At 44.3% G+C, this 19,655-nt stretch overlaps 1 long non-coding RNA gene across 2 annotated transcripts in view; it reads left to right on the forward strand.

The window, feature by feature from the left end:
• Positions 1-671: 671 nt before the first annotated feature.
• The window catches only part of LOC133818524 (uncharacterized), a 30,030-nt gene continuing 11,046 nt past the window's right edge, over positions 672-19,655 (forward strand). Inside the window, exons 1-2 of one of the 2 annotated variants that reach the window (XR_009885928.1) lie at positions 672-1,632; positions 2,054-2,372. This is a non-coding gene — a long non-coding RNA (uncharacterized LOC133818524). Of the gene's footprint in view, positions 1,633-2,053; positions 2,373-19,655 lie in introns of those variants that run through there. The other variant, XR_009885929.1, reaches the window with a different exon arrangement.

The following is a 19,655-nucleotide window of genomic DNA, read 5'->3' on the forward strand; positions in this document are numbered from 1 at the left end:
AACATGATTGTTACCGGGGCAATAATGAAATTAAGTGGCGATCACCCCTAGGTGGGGTGGTGGGGCCTTGGACTTTTGATCAAAGGTTTGAGTTTTGACTCTCCAAAAAGGCTTTTAGCACTATTGTTTTATGAGTTAATCGTTTGTTGAGTTTTTTTTTTCCAATTAAAATACTTATGCATGTTTGTGAAATAGTATCAATTCACATCAATTCACTTAACTATAGTTAAAATGTAACAGACTTATACCAGTGTGAGAGCCACATGACTAATATACTAAGGGCAAAATTGTAATTGTCTTTTCCTTTGCCCGTCTTATGTACCTTAATTCAATCTTTGAAATATCTTTCTCTTGTAGCTAACAAAAAAAAAATATAGTGGCCAAAATATCTAAGTTTTTCACATTATAGTACTTAAATAATCAAGTTATTTTTTTACGGCATAAATACATTCCGTTAATATATATTTGGTTGTCAAGTGTCAAGTAAATACCTATGTAGCAGCCTTTTATTGCTCCAAATAAATATTTTTTATTTTAAAAATTTATTTAAATATCTAAAAATATATTAAAAATTAAACTTTAAATAATTAAAATTTCAAGAAATCAATTTAAAAGTTCAAATATTTTTTAAAAATATATTAAATATTAAAACAAAATAAAATAAACCTGCTTATATTTTCTCCCCCTTTACAATATGATATTCTCTTTCTATTTATAGAGGATATTAGTAATCAGGATTTCCCAAAATGAAACAAGGAAACTACCCATTTCTAATTACTACAGTACATTAAATGTAAATATTGGTCACATGTTACATTTAATTTATTGTATTTCCCGTAATTACTTTGATTCGATCTACATTATAATAAGGAAAGGATCCCTTAATTTGTGGGATTCGGTAAGCAGCAATTTAGGTAACGCGCTTTTCCTGATTTACTCGGGTTGAATATTGGAACCGACCTTCATCTCAAACATGGGGTAAAGGTACATTCCTTTCGATGATTGCTTGATCTGAATACCATACGACCTTGATTCCTGAACCTAGCTAAATGCATCTCCTACGATCTGGTTGAATACCTCTCCCTTAGTTCGTGGCCTTTCCTGGCTTGATCATCTATCGTTTTGGTATCTTTCAACTTTCAAGCGTATTCAATAATTTACGAGATGAAATTACACGTCTGGAGCTAATTTATATTGATCTCAGAATTTAGGTATAACATTTTTCCCCAAGTCTCTGCTCGTGCGAGGAGATCTTATTGTGGCATTAATGCGAACACAGTTGAGACTTTTTATTGACTCGCCTTGGTTTATGTGTACACCCACCCAATTGAGTGCTAGTGAACACGTCTTCACCCAAATTGCGACTGCTTGAATTTTGAGTACATCTGATAGGAGGTGTCCCTATACCTTTTTGTTGTCGTTTCCATCTTTAATCAAAGCCCTTCGATCTAGAAATTTTAGATCCAATGACTCAAGCTATCCCGTAATCTCCCTTATAAATACTCCTAAAAGTCATTCATTCTTTTATTTTCAACCGTCCCTTTCATCTTAGAGAGAGATTCTCCCAGGCCATGTTATCACTGTTGTCGAAGATTTCAAAGACCAGAGTAATCTTAGGCTTATACATTCTGGGTAATGTTTTCAAACACTTCCCTTTTTTATATTATTTCCCGTATTTCTTTCTTTTTTTTTTTAGCAAAACCCATAAAATAGGCCTTATGATCTTTTCTAGCACGTTAACATAGATAGGAAAGTGTTTGCAGATTCACTTTTAGGTTTAATTTATAAGGAAATGGGTATTCTTCTTGGAATTTTCTTAATTTTTCTTTCTAGTCCTAGAAACGAATGGGTCACATAAAGGTGGCCATTATTTTTGAGTGAAAACTGCCTTTGATCATGGTTATCACCTTACGATTTCCAAGAGCAGTTTCATATGAGACTTGGCATTACAAAGCCCGTAGGCTAGCAGTTCACCCATACCCAGCTATTTTCTGGATAACACTAGTAGTGGGCTAGGAGCTAATATTTCAGCACCGAACTCCATGTTTGCTAGATGTCTTGGTTCAACGCTAAAGAATACGTGTGTAGACCCAATGTTCGAGTTCTAAGATATGTCCCTCGAGCTCTACAACCGGAATCACCTTTTATCTTGAAGTCAATGATTGATTCGAGAACACGCCTCCTAGTCCGAACAGAGGTAGGATACCGATCTCTAAGCAAGACATTTGCAGGAGGTCATTTGTGGTCGTAAATTTTTACATGCCACTGTCAGGGCTTTATGCCCTAATTAAAATTCAAAATTAAAATTCAATTTCTATGTAATTTCATTTATTATCAATAAAAGAATAAAAATCATTTTTTGACTTGGTTAATCACTTTTCTCACATGTTTTACTTTCATGATTATTTGTTAAATATAAACTTCTATTAAATCCCGAGCATATAACTAATCGTATTTATAATGACGTAATCACAGTGGAATATAAATATGATTATATGTTCAAAATAAGTTAGCACTAGTATTAGTCAGTGCAAAAGATTTACACTGACTTGGCAATCTATGATATGTTATACTTACACATTGTAGTGTTATGTTCTTTCCAGAACATTAGTAAAGTAGATAAGATCAGATGTATTTGTTACATCGAACTGGATCGATATTGACAGTTGATAGGATAAGTAAACATACCGTTATTATCTATTCTAGTCATATCATATAGTTGACCATAGGTCAATTCAATCTCAATTATGAGTGGTTAGTATTCTAACTGATTGTATTATTTGAGTTCTTTGACTTATTCGTTACTGTTATCCCCGTTTCTTCCCCGCACACGTGGCACGATACTCTAGGTCCATGGGCTATCTTGCAAGGATCCGAGGCCCAGACTATACCCAAGGGACGGGGAAGGAATGAATCCTGGTGGCCCAAATATCAGCAAGCCCAACGTTATCTACTAGACATCCTCGCGCCGAGGAAGCCGAAACCATGACTTGGGCATGGTTCGTCTTCCCAGACCCAATATAAGGCGTTGTCCGGGGTGCGAATAAGGAGGGTGTTTCCAAGTCTAGGAATGGATTGGGATGATTGCAGATGAACCCGAGCTCTAGTAAACGAACTAGGGTCCTAGTAAATGGATCGGGACGTTGGTAAATGAACCCGGATTGGGCGTCCGGGTTGGGTATGATAAACTATTCCCGACACTGACATCATCCCGAGAAACACGAAGTTTTGTCTCCTCAACTAACCTGCAGAAGAGGTTATATACGGAATGTCCGCCGTTATTCAGAACAGTACTGCCACTACTTTGATGAATCCTGTCCCCAGGATCTCCTTAGAAGCCCGCGGGGACCAAACTAAAGCTGCGTACTGTTGTCAGTCGTACATCATGGCTATGGTCGAGTCGACCCAATGGGCCCTGATTAGTGTATTCTATTTAATAGAACCCTTTGTATTAAGCCTCCGTTAGTGAGCAAATCCTAATTAAATATGTATTGGGCCTGAATTAGTCCGGCCCAAGTCCAGTGCATCCAACTGCCTATAAATAGGTTCAGTTGTTCACTGTGGAGAGGGTCCCATATTTTCTCTTGTAAGAAATTACTCTGTTCAAACTTGCAGAAAACTCCATTGTAAAAACCACGCAAAAACCTTGCTTGTTTATTCTAAATCCTTTATTTTTAAGTTATCTTTTCTTTTATAATTCTAGTTTCTAAAAAAATCGATAAACATTTTGGTGATTTCATTAAGAGCCGAAGAAAGTTTTAAAAAAAAAATATTGAATATCGACAACAATGGTGAACATGAGACATACTATGTTCGATCTTGCTCGCCAACAACAACAAGGAAATGGGGAGCCATTGCCCAATCAACCTATCCCTCAAGACCAACTTGAGGATTCACCCTAGCAAATACCCCAGCCTGACAATTCCCAGAATTTTGAGGACGGGGCAGGCTACGAGGAGGGTTACTACGAGGAAGATGAGCAAAATGAAGGGGGTTACCAGGATCATGCAGTTGAGGATCCTGTGATCCCTGAAGAAGAAATGGAGCCCGAATAGGAGGACCCAGATGTGGTTAGACTGAAGCAACAAGTCCTGGATCAAGAGGATAGGATAACTGAATAGAAGGAAGCCACCCGCTAGATGCAAGAATCCCTTCTGGCCCTTCAGGCCTTCATTACCACCCAAGGATTGGCAGCTAATCCTCTAGCAGTTCCTCCTCCAGAACACAGCCACCGGCCCCACCAGTTAGGACCGGTGTGCCTGGAAATACGAGGTCGATCCCTCCTCCGGAACCAAATCTCGGAGACGGCCCATCTAACCCGGCTCAAGAAAAAGGGAAGGCCAAAGTGTCTGACCCTATGGGAAAAGCAAACCCCCAAAGGAAAACTCATCCCATCCCGAAAACTGGGGCCAACCCAAGGTCGCTCCCTAGGAAAGAGAAGATACGTCCCATCCTAGGATGAGATCATCCAATCGATCTGCAAGGGATGCGCTCGCAGGGTGCCAAGCCCCTGGTTGTTCCTAGACAGACCGGATGGGAACAACGTTTCCACCCCAGCGCCTCCGTGAATAAGGATCACCAAGGTTGCCAGCGCGCGGACAAGCCAGAAGCCATTAATTCAGGGGACAACACGTTCTGGATAGACCTGCGTTGGTCTGAATGCCAGAAAGGACCGAGCCCGCAAGGAGGAGATCTACCCCCGAGGGAGAGATCTGAGGAATAAGCTCAATGACAGGAGGAATGAAAGGGTCCCTCTGGACAACAGAATGGCCAGATAGTTCATGGAACAGCTGGCCACTTTAAAGAAAGTCACGGACTGTCTAGTTCAAAAACAAGAGGGAGGAGGTTCTGATTCTAAAGAGGAGGAAAAAGAACCATGCGCCAAACAAATCCTGGATGTGGTACTCCTGAAGGGGTTCAAAATGCTGAACCTACCCGCCTACACCGGGAACACAGACCCCATGGACCATTTGTCCCACTACAATCGATTGATGACCGTGGCCCACGTCTATGACAACGACAAATGTCTGTGTTTTTCAATCACTCTAGATGGACCTGCATAAGAGTGGCGGAAGAGACTCAAGCCAGGATCTATCCAATCCTAGTCCAGACTATAGTCGGCATTCCGTAAGCAGTTTGTGGCCGCCATGAGGATGGACATGCAGATCAGCGCCTTTGCCAATATTAAGCAGCTCCCCACAGAGACTCTGAGGGCCTACATCCAGCGCTTCAAGAAAGAAGCCTCAAAACCCAAGGTGGACAATGGACAGCGCCTGGTGGCCCTCCAGTTCGGGATCCGAGCCAGGGTCCCCTCTCTGGGACGACATGCATCGCAGTAAGGCAGCCACTCTCGAATAATTCATAAGGAGGGAACAAGGCTTTATCAACTGGGAGGAGGCCCGAATCCAGGCATTCGAATGGCAACCGACCCCGAAGCCAAGTTCCCAAACCTTTCCCAGGTACGGGATGCAGTATCCTGCCCATCACTATCCAACGCCCCTGGCAGCGCCAGGGTCGACGGGTACTCCCGGAATGACCTTCGCAGCCCCGACGGTCTATGGTCCTGCCTCCTCGAGATATGCATCGGTGCAGTCCACTCCATTCTCCAGATATGGTATGGCGTCGGTCAGATAAAGTGCTGCTCCCGATGGGGCCCAACCGTCTCTAGGTGGGGGGATGGAGGCAAACGTGAACCCCTCCCGGGGGAAGAGATTCGGGAAATGATAGAACCGATCTGAGCCCTCTAAAAAGGGAAAGAGGGGCTACGAGCCCCAATACTCAGAATACACCAACCTAGTGGACACTAGGGAAAACATATACCTAGCCAGGGAAAGTACGATTCATTACCAGAAACCCACCCCCATGTTCAAAGGGGGAAAGCACTCGAGGGACACCAGCAAAAGGTGCACATATCACAAAGACATGGGTCACTCGACTGAGGAGTGTCGTCAGCTGAAAGGCGAAATCGAGAATTTGATCAAGTTGGGGCATCTCCACCAGTGGGTCAGGATGCCCGGGGGAGTCTCAGGACAGCCAGTAACTCTCGGAAAACCTACGATCTCGGGTGCACCTGGATTGTACCAACCTCCCTAGGGAGGGTACACTACAGGCCCAGGAGCACAGGCTCCTCAGCGGGCCCCAATTATGCAGGCACCCAGACACGGGATGCCTTTCTCCTCCGAAACCGCGCCCCCGCAGATAGATGGTCACGTGGCCACCATCTCGGGAGGGCCGCACCTAGGGGCACCATCCCGGAACGATCAAAAGCAATATCTCAGTGAGCTTGAACATGACCACGAGGTATGCGCCTTGGTCCAGACCCAAGCTCAACGCCCGAAGTTGGTGAATTTACTCATCACCTTCACGGAAGAAGACGCCCGGAACGTCCACTTCCGCATCATGACCCTTTGGTCATCGATGCTCAAATCGCCAACAAGATGGTGTCTCGAGTGTTGGTGGATGATAGAAGTTCTGTCAATGTATTGTTCAAGCCAGCCTTCATTGCAATTGGCTTGACCGAGGCAGATCTGGCCTCATGCCCAACGCAGATCTACAGTTTCAATGGAGATTCAATACTCCCGATGGGGAAGATCCAGTTGCTCGTAACATTGGGGAACAAGATCCAAGGCTCGTTCAAATTCTGTACGTTCATAGTGGTGGACTGCCCTACCGCTTACAATGTCATCTTTAGTCGGCCTGCACTGGTCGACTTCAGTGCCATCACCTCCATCTGCCACCTATGTATGAAATTCCCCTGCGACAACGAAGGGGTAGGAGCAGTCTGGGGAGATCAGAAGAGCCCCCGGAAGTGTTACCACATATTCGCCCGACCAATTTATATGGTCCGCGAAGAGCCTCTCGAGGAGGAGAATATTGATCTAGTCTCGCCTCCTCCCCTGGCCCGGAGGATGGTCTGGGAAAAAGATGAACTGGATCCGCAGATAGGGGCGGACTGTGCACTAGAGCCCATGGAGGAGATTGAAGAGTTGTGCATCAGCGACACCAACCCGACCAAAGTAATCCAAGCCGGGAAGAACCTGAATGCAGAGTTCTGGGCTGCCATCATCGCTCGAGTGAAAGAGAACCAGGATTTCCTGTCCTGGTCACACTCGGATATGACCGGGATCGACCGTAACATTATATGCCATGCCCTGAATATTGACGAGGGCGCGACTTCAATCCGGCAAAAATGAAGACCTCTCGGGGCAGAAAGGGCAGAGGCCCTCAAGTTAGAAGTTGAGAAGTTATCTTCAATCAACTTCATTTGGGAAGCCTTGTATCCCGTCTGGTTGGCCAATCCGGTGTTAGTGCCAAAGCCAAACAGAACGTGGAGAACTTGCATCGAATTCACGGATCTCAACAAGGCCTGCCCCAAAGACTGTTTCCTTCTAACCTGGATCAACCAAATGGTAGATGCAACGTCCGGGTATGAAATGTTGGGCTTCATGAATACTTACTCCGGCTATAACCATATCTCAATGCACATAGTAGACCAAGAACACACCAGCTTCCAAATAGACAAGGGGGTGTACTGCTACATTGTCATGCCCTTTGGGCTCAAGAATACTAGAGCCACGTATCAAAGGCTCGTCAACAAAATGTTCCAAGAACAACTGGGAAGGAATATGGAGGTCTACATAGACAACATGCTAGTCAAGTCTAAGACCACCGGAGGACACGCTGATGATCTGGCAGGGGCATTTGTCATCATTCGGAAGTATGGGATGAAGCTGAACCCCAAGAAGTGCACCTTTGGAGTGGCATCCGGGAAGTTCCTGGGCTTCATAGTAAGCTCTCGAGGGATAGAAGCCAACTCGAACAAGATCAAAGCACTGATCGATATGCATTCGCTGCGGAAGCACAAAGACGTGCAGAGCTTGACGGGACGAATAGCAGCCCTGAGCCGTTTTGTCTCAAAGTCCACGGAAAAGTGCATCCCATTCTTCAACATCCTTAGCGGAAGCCAAAGGTTCGAATGGTCGGCCGAATGTGAAGAGGCCTTCCAAAAACTGAAGGAACATTTGGCCCAAGCACCAATCTTGGCAAAGCCAGTGGATGGGGAGCCGTTGTACCTTTATTTGGCCGTGTCCGAACACGCCATCAGTGCCGCACTCGTGTGGGAAGAAGGAAAGGCCCAGCTCCTGATTTATTATGTAAGCAAAAGGTTATTGGGTGCCGAGTCCAGGTACCTGCTAATCGAGAAATTGACATTTTGCTTACTAATTGCATCCCAAAAGCTTAGGCCTTATTTTCAGGCCTACGCCATAAAAGTACTAACAAACCATCCCTTACGGAAAGTGTTACAAAAACCAGAATCATCGGGGAGACTCCTGAAGTGGGCCATGGAACTGAGTCAGTTCGACATTGCATATGTCCCCAGGATATCAATCAAGGGGTAGGCCCTAGGCGAATTCATCATGGAATGCACCAGGATCACTGAAGATGACGATCCCATCGACCCCGTAGCACCCCTATGGAAGGTCTTCGTAGACGGAGGCTCGAACGAAAATGGGGCCGGGATCATCTTAATATCACCGCAAGGACACCGATTACAAAGCGCCCTACGTTTCCAATTCAATGCATCAAACAACGAGGCTGAGCATGAGGCCATGTTGGCCAGATTGCGTCTGGCCTGGGGGTCGGAGCAGAAGTCTAGAAGTCTATAGAGACTCCCAATTAGTTGTCAGGCAAATCTCGGGAGAATACCAAACAAAGGGAGAAAAGATGGATGCGTATGTGACGCAAGCCTGGGAGTTACTCTAGTCTTTCAAGAAATATTCCATCCGCTAGATCCCTAGAGAACAAAATATGTTTGCAGACACATTGGCAAAGCTAGCCACGGATGCTGAGGTAGAGCTCTTTGGACTCATCCTGATCAACCATCTTCTCGCACCAAGTATTCAAAGCCCCACAATCAACGCCATAGACTATTCCACATCATGGATGGGCCTTATCATCCACTACCTAACCATGAGAGGGTTGCCCATGGATAGGGTGGCTGCTAGGAAGCTTCAGTATCAGGCCCCCAAATACGTCATGATGGAAGGAAAACTCTATCGCAAGGGGTTATCCATGTCGTACCTCCGATGTGAGTTCGGGACTGAAATGAGTGCAATCATGCACGAAGGTTTTTGTGGAGATCATACCGCCGGACTCAGCTTGTCCAAGAAAATCCTAAGGCAGGGATATTTCTGACAAACGATGAAGAAGGATAGTTTTGATTACGTCCGCAAGTGCAAACAATGCCAAAGGTACGCGAAGATCTCACGAGCCCCTCCAACGGAAATAACCCTAATGACCAGTCCCTAGCCTTTCGTAGTGTGGGGAATCAACCTAGTAGGGTAACTCCCAACCGGGAAGGGTGGTGTGAAGTACGCCATCATAGCCGTCGACTATTACACCAAGTGGGTCGAGGCAGAACCAATGAACACCATCACCTCAAAAAAAGGCCCTGGACTTCATTGTCAACAACATTGTGTGCCGATATGGCCTCCCTCACAAAATCGTGTCCGACAACGGGAAGCAATTTGATAGCGTTCAATTCACTGACTTCTGTGAAAGACATGGCATCATCAAAAGTTTCTCCGCAGTCACAAGGCCTCAAGCAAACGGGTAAACAGAGGTCGTAAACAAGATTTTGAAGGGGACATTAAAGAAAAAGCTTCAAGCCTGCAGAAGCAAGTGGCCGGAAGAGCTTCCCCGTGTACTATGGGCATACCGGACCACTGAAAGAACGTCTACCGGGCATACTCCCTACCCCATGGTGTACGGATATGAAGCAGTCATCCCAGTGGAAACGATTATCCCGTCTCACCGACGAAACACGTATGATCCCGCCCAGAACCACGCCTTACTCCAGGAATCTTTGGACCTTATCGAAGAGATCCGGGAAGAATCCCAGGTCCAGCTGAAGATGTATCAAGGAAAGATCGGCAGACACTTTAAATCTAAAGTTGAAAGCCGAAAGTTTGAAATCGGTGATCTAGTCCTAAGAAGAGTCTTCCTTGCAACCCAAGATCCAGGAGTGGGGGTTTTGGGTCCAAACTGGGAAGGACCGTACGAAATCCAACATGAAGTATGTCCAGGAATGTATCTCTTAAGGCGACTTGACGGAACAGAGGTCCCAAGGGCCTGGAACGTAGAACACCTACGTAAGTACTATCTGTAATAAGGAGGACGTGTATCTGTTTTTAAATTTTCTTATAAACAATGTACGCCCCAGGGAGATGTCTTTTTTAATGAAAATGACGTGTACAAAACATCATAAAGAAATATTGTAAAGAAATAAAAGTTCGTGTCCATCCTCCTCCTTTTTCAATAATAAGTGACCCAAGACTATAGTCTTTGCTCACTTGGGGGGGTATGACCATCTATACAACTCCAGGAATGAAAACAAAATTGGATGCAAAACACAAAGATTAGTCCTAATCCGAATTTTATAGACTGGGGTTAGCAAAAAACCAACTCCCAAAAAAAGGATGCAAGGCTCAGGCCTAGTCTTAACCCTGACGTACATGGTTTGGAGGGTAGAAAAACCCACCAAGACGCAAGGCTCTTGCCTAGTTATAATCCAAACTTACATGGTCCGAGGGGTACAGAACCCAATAGGACGTAAGGCTCAGGCCTAGTCCTAACCCGGACTTACATGGCCGGGGTGGTACAAAACCCACCAGGACACAAGGCTCAGTCCTAGTCCTAACCTGGACTTACACGGTCCGAGGGGTACATAACCCAATAGGATGTAAGGCTTAGGCCTAGTCCTAGCTCGGACATACATGGTCCGGAGGTATAATACCCAGTAGGACATACAGCCCAGGCCCAATCCTAACTCGGACATGCATGGTCTGGAGATATGAAATACCTAAAAATTGGTTGACCTAACGTGGTCCCAAATAACAAAATACCTATCCACGTCCTATATAATGGCCTAGAACCATTGGAACATGAGTCCTAGGTATAAGTTGTCTAAAATTAGTCTTATAAATGGCCCAAGTCGTTGGAACCTAACCCATAGGTTCAAAATAAGATAATCAACTAATCTTTGATGGCCCAAGCCGTTGGAATCTGAACACTAGAATCAGGACAAATAAAGTTGATGATAATTATTAACTCCCTAGTGGTCCAGGCTGTTGGAATCTAAACAGCAGGATTAAAGCGAGTTAATAAGTTAAGTCACACCTAAAAAGAAATCTCTGATGGTCTAGGCTGTTGGAGCTCGAATTATAAAATCGGGATAAAATCGGGGTAAAAGGCCTAGACGGTCTAGGCCGTTGAGACCCAAACGCTGGACCCCAGACAAGCCAAATGTTTCCTACAAATTTTCCCCAATGGTCCCGACCGTTGGAACCAGGACCGAACATTCGACTCATATTCATGCAAGGTGGTAAAACACTTAGTGAAATTTTGAGGAAAAAACAAACGAATGGAAAAGGGAAAATTTTTGCAAGAAATAAAGTAAATATATATATAAAATTGTCTTGGACACACCCGCGTCCATAAAAATATTACAAAAAAAAGAAGCCACAAAAAACAAGTTGAAGGCTTAGGTTAGGCTTCGCCCTGCTCTGATGTCTTCGGAGCGACTTCATCTAGCTCCTCCCCGGCCATAAGCTCCGCGTTAGCTTTCTCCTTAGCCTCAAACTCAGCTTTCTTCGTGGCGGGATCAAGGTAGACCAGAAAATTCATATTTTTGTCCTGGAGCCAGGCCATGTAGATGGCCTCATCGAAGGTGGCCTCTAGCAAGGCATTCGCCTGTTCTTTCTCTTGGCAGACTTTCTCATGTCGTTTTATCTCCAGCTGAAGCAGGTCATCCAGGGCCTAGATCTAGGATTCAAGAGCGGTGACCTTCTCCTGATCCTGGCGAGATTGGGCCTCAGTTGCCTCCAGGAGGGCCTTAGATGATGCCTTGGAGCTCCAAACACGAAGAAGCTCCACCTCCAGGCTATCCACCAACTTTTTGTGGTTGGCTTCCTTCCTGGACAAAGTTTCTCTGAGTTGGAACTGGACCTAGGAGGCCTCCTCGCAGTCAGCCTGAGTCTGAGCAGCTTCCTTAACCAGGGCCTCCACCTGTGCAGCTTCCTTGGTCAGGGCCTCCGCCCAAGCAACCTCCTTGGTCAGGGTCTCCCTAGCAGATTCCCACTGGTTCACAGCCCCCTCCAACTCCAGTTAGGCCGTCTCCAGCTTCATTGCCATCTCCGCCACCAAATCAGTATTCCTGTGGGCCAGCAAGGAATCCTAGAACAAATCAAAGTTAGAAGACATACGGGTAAAAAGTGTGGAAAGTAAAGGATCATATGGATACATGACTTACAGCGGTGGCTTGGTGACGAATGGCCTGAGAGATGAACAAAGCGTCTCGATTGGCTAGGGTGGCGTACCATTTCAGTTGGAGGTTAGACATGGTCCTCCCGACCTGATCCAACAGATCTGTGACAAGCGAGGCCGTGTCCTACCCTAGTTTGGGATGAAACCCAGTCTCAGCAACGAGTCGGTCCATGATCGGCTATGGAGCACTAAAGGCAGCAGGGCGCTCGGCGAACTCCACTTTTTTCCAGACTGTTAAGGCCTGGTAGACCTCCTCCTGTGTGTCTCGGCCATCTTCCCAGACCTAGGATACCATCCTCGTCCTCTCCTCCTAGAGGACCATGTCCCCTCCTCGAAAAAGGCCGGATTGATAGGAAGCATGGGAGCCTCTGGGATCACCTGGGTGATGATTAAGCTTTCCCCGGAGGAGTTCTCCTCGGCCAAGGCAAGATCCTTGGTCTTGGCCCTCTTGGCCCGATTCGCAGACTCGTCAGCAGCCGAGTCTGCAACTCTTTTCTCCGACCCCCTACTCGCCAGGGGCTCATGCTCCAAATCAATGATTGGGAGATGAGTAGGCGGAGATGGGATGGTTTCAATGTGCACCGTCAGAAGGGGAATCGCTGCTGGAGTCCTCTTGGCGACCTCCAGCTCCGACCTCGAGTCCCCAAGGACAAACTCCAGCACTTTGCTCTTGGGCAGCGCCTTGGTAGTTTTTTTGCCGATGCCCTGGCCTTGGCTGCTCGGGCCTCCATAGCCTGCTTCATCTTAGCCACAGGGTTGGAAATGTCAGAATCGTCTGAAAAAACAAACAAAAAGAAATAGTTAGCAAAGTATACGAGTGAGGACAAAAAGTAAATAAAAGCTAGTCTAAGGTCCTCCAGGACGAACCCTTATCTAGAACTCGGGCTCGACTCAACTCTCCTAAAGCGAAGGAATGGATGCGGTCCCCCATGTCATCTAGGTCCAAGTAGTTACCATATTGAAGGAACCCGAACGAGTACATGAGAGTCTGCGGGTCTAAGACAATGGGGGGTGGAGGTCCCATTTCTCTAATGGCCTCGAACAAGTGACCTCAGTAAACTTGCCAATCCCTAACTAAGTCCTCGAAATGAGGAGCATAAGTTAAAACTAGAGGCGAATTACCTTGCCCCGATATACTGACCCCGAGAGCTCCTGTGTTCGGCTGGGCTTCGTTGAAAAGTGCGTCCAGCTCCGCAGATTTAGCCTTCTCTGTCTGGTGGGCCTCCTCCTTTTTCTTCTTCGTCACGTCCGCTCGGGTTGCAGACTCAACGACCTCTATGTGAATGAGGGCTAGCTCCTCCCTCAAGGCAGGGTCCCTCTCACATTGCAACCCCCGGAGGCTGGGGGCCACAATTGTCTGGTTGGCCACTAACATCCCGACCACTCGCAGATTTGCGGTGTTTACGTAGTCCCCCACGTCCAGATCCTCCATGCTCAAAGTGGCGTAGTAATTCTTCCGGTCCAGGATCGACTTGGAGAGGGGAGTTTGGGCATATGGTCCTGTTATCCAGGAATGTGAGTCAAAAGCGGACAACAAAAAGAATGAAAAGGATTAAGATGGAAGACAACTTACCCACACGCTGGAAGTCCAGCACCAACGTGGGATTCCGCTCCAAAAGGAATCCGGAGGTCATGAACCAGTAATGTCTGACATCCGGGGGGTGCTTCCAGGAGTTGTAAGGGGTAGGATAGTTGCCATGGGGCTTCAGTCTATAGAAGTCACCCCGGGTCTAATCCTTGGCATTGAGCTATGGCTCCAACTTGTAGAAGTATAGCATCTTCGCTAGGGTAGGCTCCGGGATGTCCTTCACAACACAAAAAATACACCATCCCGCGAGAAGCTTATATGCTTGGGGCAGGAGTTGGAAAGGTGCAATCCCCACGAACTTCAAGAATCGCGCAAAGTATCCATGGAGCGGGAGAGTGGCTCTCGCGCTAATGTGGCCCATGGTCCAAGCCCCAAACTCGCCCACGCTGGTATGGGATTTCTCCTCCTTCCTGGGCAGCCGATTGTAAAAGAGCCCGGGAGTCGATTCCACTCCCAAATGCTTCTCCATATCATCCAGCATCTGATAGTTCTGGAATTTTTTTTTCTCCCCGTCCATCTCCCAAGTGTTGCCACTAGGAGGTTTGCGTCCTTCCAGGATGATGGGGGCTAACTGGACATATTCTTCCAGGTGCAGAGTAACACCGAGGCTCATAGTCGGTGATCTGGGAACAAAAAAGGAAGCAAGCAACCAAAGAGTTAGCACCAAAACCCGAAAATGATGGTTAAGGTACGGGGGCTCTCCTAAGAACTGCTTGGAGGAGTCCCCTTTGGACCAGATTCAGGATCACTGAAGATCCCCAGAACCTCGATCAGGAACTAAGAAGAAGAAGTTTTTTATCAATTTTCCCAAGTCAGCCTATTACCGCTTGTTCCGGGGCGACCTAAACCCTTGTTCTATGGACCTACTACACACGGAACCACCCTAAATGGTGGCCCTGATTCTAATAACCCTATAGACACAAATATAAAACTACAAAACAACAAGTATGAAGAAATAGAAATAACGGTTCAAGGTACTTACGGTAAAGTGCTGGTGTTTTCGGCAATAAGGTCAGCAAGATCTCTATTTTGATCAGGCGGAGGCGACACAAGAGCTCGTCTACTGGTCGAACCGGGACTGCGTTGCTGGTTGATGGCATGGAAATAGGGCGTGTTGGGAAGAAACGGCGACAGAAACAGAGTAGTTGTCGAAGAAGTTCGTCGGCAAATTCGGACATAAAAAACACTCTTTATAACTTTGGTTGTTTAGAATGTGTAAACTAGCAAATTAAAATCTAGGGGTATTTATAGAGCCAAAAGAACATTTCTTGAACCGACGGTTAAGGATGACTTCCCCCATCTAATAGTCCTGGATTATGCAGGGGCTTTAATTAACCCACTTGAGTATCAAATCACGGATTCGCCAAGTCGTGATCCGCGCCGTCCCGATCCTATGGTCCAAGAAAGGAAATTTAAAAAAATTTCCCATCCGACGGTCCCAATTGATGCAGAAATATTAAATGATCCCCTCGATTACCCTATCAGCATCACTCGTACAGATGGGACACCTCAGAATTTACACTGACGTTTGGTTGCCAACACGATAATCAAGAGATTCACCCCGAATCTGTCAGGCGCAAGTGATGTGGACACACCAATTATAGGGAAACACGTACATGTAGCATGATGGAGTTGAAAGTTTAGGGGTCACCCAAGCGTCCTTGAAGTAAACGAACCTGCCTCTTGGTAAACGAACTGGGTTGTTGGGATTTAATCAGGGATATTGGCACACTTTTCATGCGAGTTTATATCAAGCAATCGCCCACGAAAATGGACCCGTTTCCTGGGGAACAAACCGGGATACTGAAAATTGATATGGGAAATGGAGCAAGCCTCCACTGCGTGAACACATAGAAAGGCTTGGGGGTAAATGTTATCCCCATTTCTTCCCTGCACACGTGGTACGATACTCTAGGTCCATGGGCTATCCTAAAGGGATCCGAGGCCCAAACTGAGCCCAAGGGACGGGGACGGAATGAATCCTGGTGGCCCAAATATCAGCAAACCCAACGTTATCAACTAGACATCCCCGCGTCGAGGAAGCCAGGACCATGACTTGGGCACGGTTTGTCTTCCCAGATCAATATAAGGCGTCGTCCGGGTTGCTAATAAGGAGGGTGTTTCCAAGTCTAAGAATGGATCGGGATGATTGCAGATGAACCTGAGCTCTGGTAAACGAACCAGGGTCCTGGTAAATGGACCGGGACATTGGTAAATGAAAGCGAATTGGGCGTCCAGGTTGGGTATGATAGACTGTCCCCAACACTGATATCACCCCGAGAAACAAGGAGTTTTTTCTTCTCAACTAACCCGCAGAAGAGGTTACATACGGAATGTCCACCGTTATTCAGAACAATATTGCCACTACTCTGACGGATCCTATCCCCAGAATCTCCTTAGAAGCCCACGCAGACTAGACTAAAGCTGCGTACAATTATTAGTCATACAACATGGTTATGCTTGAGCTGGCCCAATGGGCCCTGATTAGTGTATTCTATTTAATAGAACCCTTTGTATTAAGCCTCCGTTAATGAGAATATACTAATTACATTTTTATTGGGCCCGAATTAGTCTAGTCTAAGTCCAGTGCATCCAACTGCCTATAAATAAGGCCAGTTGTGCACCGTGGAGAGGATCCCATATGTTCTCTTGTAAGCAATTACTCTGCTCAAACTTGTAGAAAACTCCATTGTCAAAAGCTCTCTAAGTTCTAATACAACTGACTCGTGGACTAAGGCTCATTAACGCCCCAACCATGTAAAAACCTTTCTTGCATATTCTAAATCCTTTCTTTTTAAGCTTTCTTTTCTTTTATAATTCTAGTTTCCGAAAAACTCAGCAAACAGTTACCAGCTTACCCTATGGACTAGCCCATACTTACATCTTGGGAACTCGGTAGTATAATTGAGTGAGAGTGTTAATCAAAGATATGAACATCTATAGCTTCTGATGAAGAAGTGAAATGATGGTTTCCTTCTAGTTTGGTTCAAGGTGCTAAATGATAGAGATCTCATTTCAGTATTTAATATTAGTTTACTAAAATATCATTTACAAGGAACTAAGTGTTTTAAGGATAGAATACAATGAGGGGTAAAATGGTTTTTTAGTCCCATCTCATCGTAGACCGTCTATAGATGATTGAGTGAAAATTATGGTTGTAACAATGGATAATTAATAATGTATCTATATTGCTTATAGAGTGTTCTATGAATTCAAGAGTGCAATTCCGAGTCTTTAATGGAGTCACGAGGAATTAATAAGTTAGTAAATTTATTTGTTAGATTTATGATAACTTATTAGAGCTTAATCCCCACTGTACCTTGTATAAAATCACCTAGATAGTCTCAATTAATTGATTTAATTATCAATTAGAATTATCAAAGTTGACCAGGTCAAGTTTGGATAGTTTCACAAAGTTATGTAATTTTGAGAAGAAAATAGAAATTATGGCAGATTTATTAATTAAGATAAATTGGTATCTGAATTAATAAATAAGTTCAAATCAAGGTTCAAAATATAAATAATTAATTTGATAAATGATTTAAATAATTATTTAATTAATTAAATCAATAGAAAATAATACATGCATTGATTTTAAGCCTAATGGACTTATAATCAAATGGGAAATTTCACGGGCCTAAAGCCCATGATAATTTCGACCAAGGATTGTTAATTGACTATTATTTTATTGATTTTTTAATTAAATAAATGACCTAATTGAGTCTATAAAAGGAATGTTAAGAGAGAAGTCAAAACATAAGTTCAGATTTCTGAAACACAAGTTTCTGATAGGTTTTAGATTCTCTCTAAACATAAGTCATTTTCTAAGCCTTATTGTTATTCTCTCTTCTTCTCTCTGTATCTATCTCATATGTTGAGAATTTCCCACTCTAGTCTAGGTGATTCTAAGGATACTTTGGAAGGTTGCGAAGAAAATTGAAGATCAGTTCAGTTTCTTAGTAATACTCTGTGACAGAAAGGATACAAGGGTTAGAGAAACTGAAGGAAGGACTCTATTATTTTGCTGCGTATAATGTAAGTATTTTTATCATTATTTCTCTTTGAATTAAATTTTAGAAATATGTTCTAGGTTATTTCATATTAATTTGTTTAATATTAGATCTACATGAAAATAAATAAAGACCCTGTATAAGTTTCCTAACAGCGACCCATCCTCAACCCTTTGCCTTAACCATAATCCTTAGAGCCATCCATTTAGATTTCCAATTGAACATCACTATTGCTTTCCATCCAAGCGAGCTAAGGTTTGATACAAGGCCATTCTATATGGAAAAACAACAACCCAGGATAACAGAAGCTGGTACCTCAAGCAAACAACCTGTGGTCGAGACCCTTACTCCACACTTTGGCCCTGAAGTGGAAAAAAAAGGCAACTATTGCTAATAGATTCTTTGAGGCCAAAGGAATAATCTCCTGAGTTACCCCGAATGATCACATTAATGCCATATTTAAAATTCATGGCATAAAAACATTTATGGAGTGTTATGCTTGCCCTCTCATTGAGGTGAGCGGAGCTGGGATCTTTTAGAGGAAGACTTTGAGGCCTGCAGTATAGAACATAGGTGGGCTATGGTTTTCTTGTTGTTGGACCCCTATTTTGTCGATTATCTTAACTAGGTTAAACTTTCCCTGTTTCTGCTCCCATCAAAAGCGTATATAGGCTTTTAGTTGGCTCGAAGTTTCTTTTTCACTAGATGGAGTGGGAAGCCCTTACTCCAGAGGACCTCCTTTATTTGTTTTGCCTCAACTCTAACCCGAATTAGAAAACTGAAGGAGATGGTTTTTACTATCTTGCTTGCTTTCCAAAACACTCACATCATTGAGATTTCCAACCATCATCTAAATGATTTCAAGGACATCTTCTTCATGAATAATATTCTCAAAGCCTACAATTTCAAATATTTCAACCATCCTCGTAAGTTTCAATTCAGTTTGTACATTTTTTTTAAACAACTACTCCTGTGTTTTGACATTGTTATTTTAACTTGTGTAGCTATTTACATGAAATCCAAAACATTGATCGTATAGAAGTCCCAGTTTATTAGCTCACTGCTCTTCCAAAGGAGGAAAGAGAATGGAAGAACCTCTTGACCAACAAAATTTTTAACCTATTAGTTAAGAGGAGGAAGAAGAGGGTGCCCTTTTGGTTTGACATTGCCTGATTCTTGTGATTATGGTTGATGAGGACGACCATGAGTGAACTAACTGGGGAGCTCCCACAGGAGTTTCTTGTCAAGGTAAAGAATATAATAAGGTCAATCGTGCTAGCATTCCTTTAGGTTTAACTTGTTTCGATCCTTGTTTCATAGTAAAGAAATTCATTGACCCTAATAATAATTTGACCTATCATTAGCTTATAAAAATTCTACGTCTTCAAAATATGGTACACATGCAATCTTAGTGGGTAATCTATAATGCAGATTTCGTCAAATATGGTACCAATTTTTGAGTTAACAATTTCCTTACCCCGAATATCCTTCTCCATGTCCAAACACATGACGAGTATGAGCTTAGTTTAGATGAAGAGTCAAGGAACGAACTAAATGAAAAGTCAACACCTCTGACATTATTGTGTTAGATTCCTCATCGGGTTCGAAGGGTAAGATTTCAAACTTTTTGTTCGTCCTATATTTCCATGTTTCTTTTATTTCCTCCTTTTTTTTCTTTCCTTGTAGGAAAAGAAATGACTAGCAGCTTGGCAGGTGTTTTTTCAGGCCCCCAT

This window comes from Humulus lupulus, chromosome 2 (assembly GCF_963169125.1).
Source record: "Humulus lupulus chromosome 2, drHumLupu1.1, whole genome shotgun sequence".
NCBI classification, from domain to species: Eukaryota; Viridiplantae; Streptophyta; class Magnoliopsida; order Rosales; family Cannabaceae; genus Humulus; species Humulus lupulus.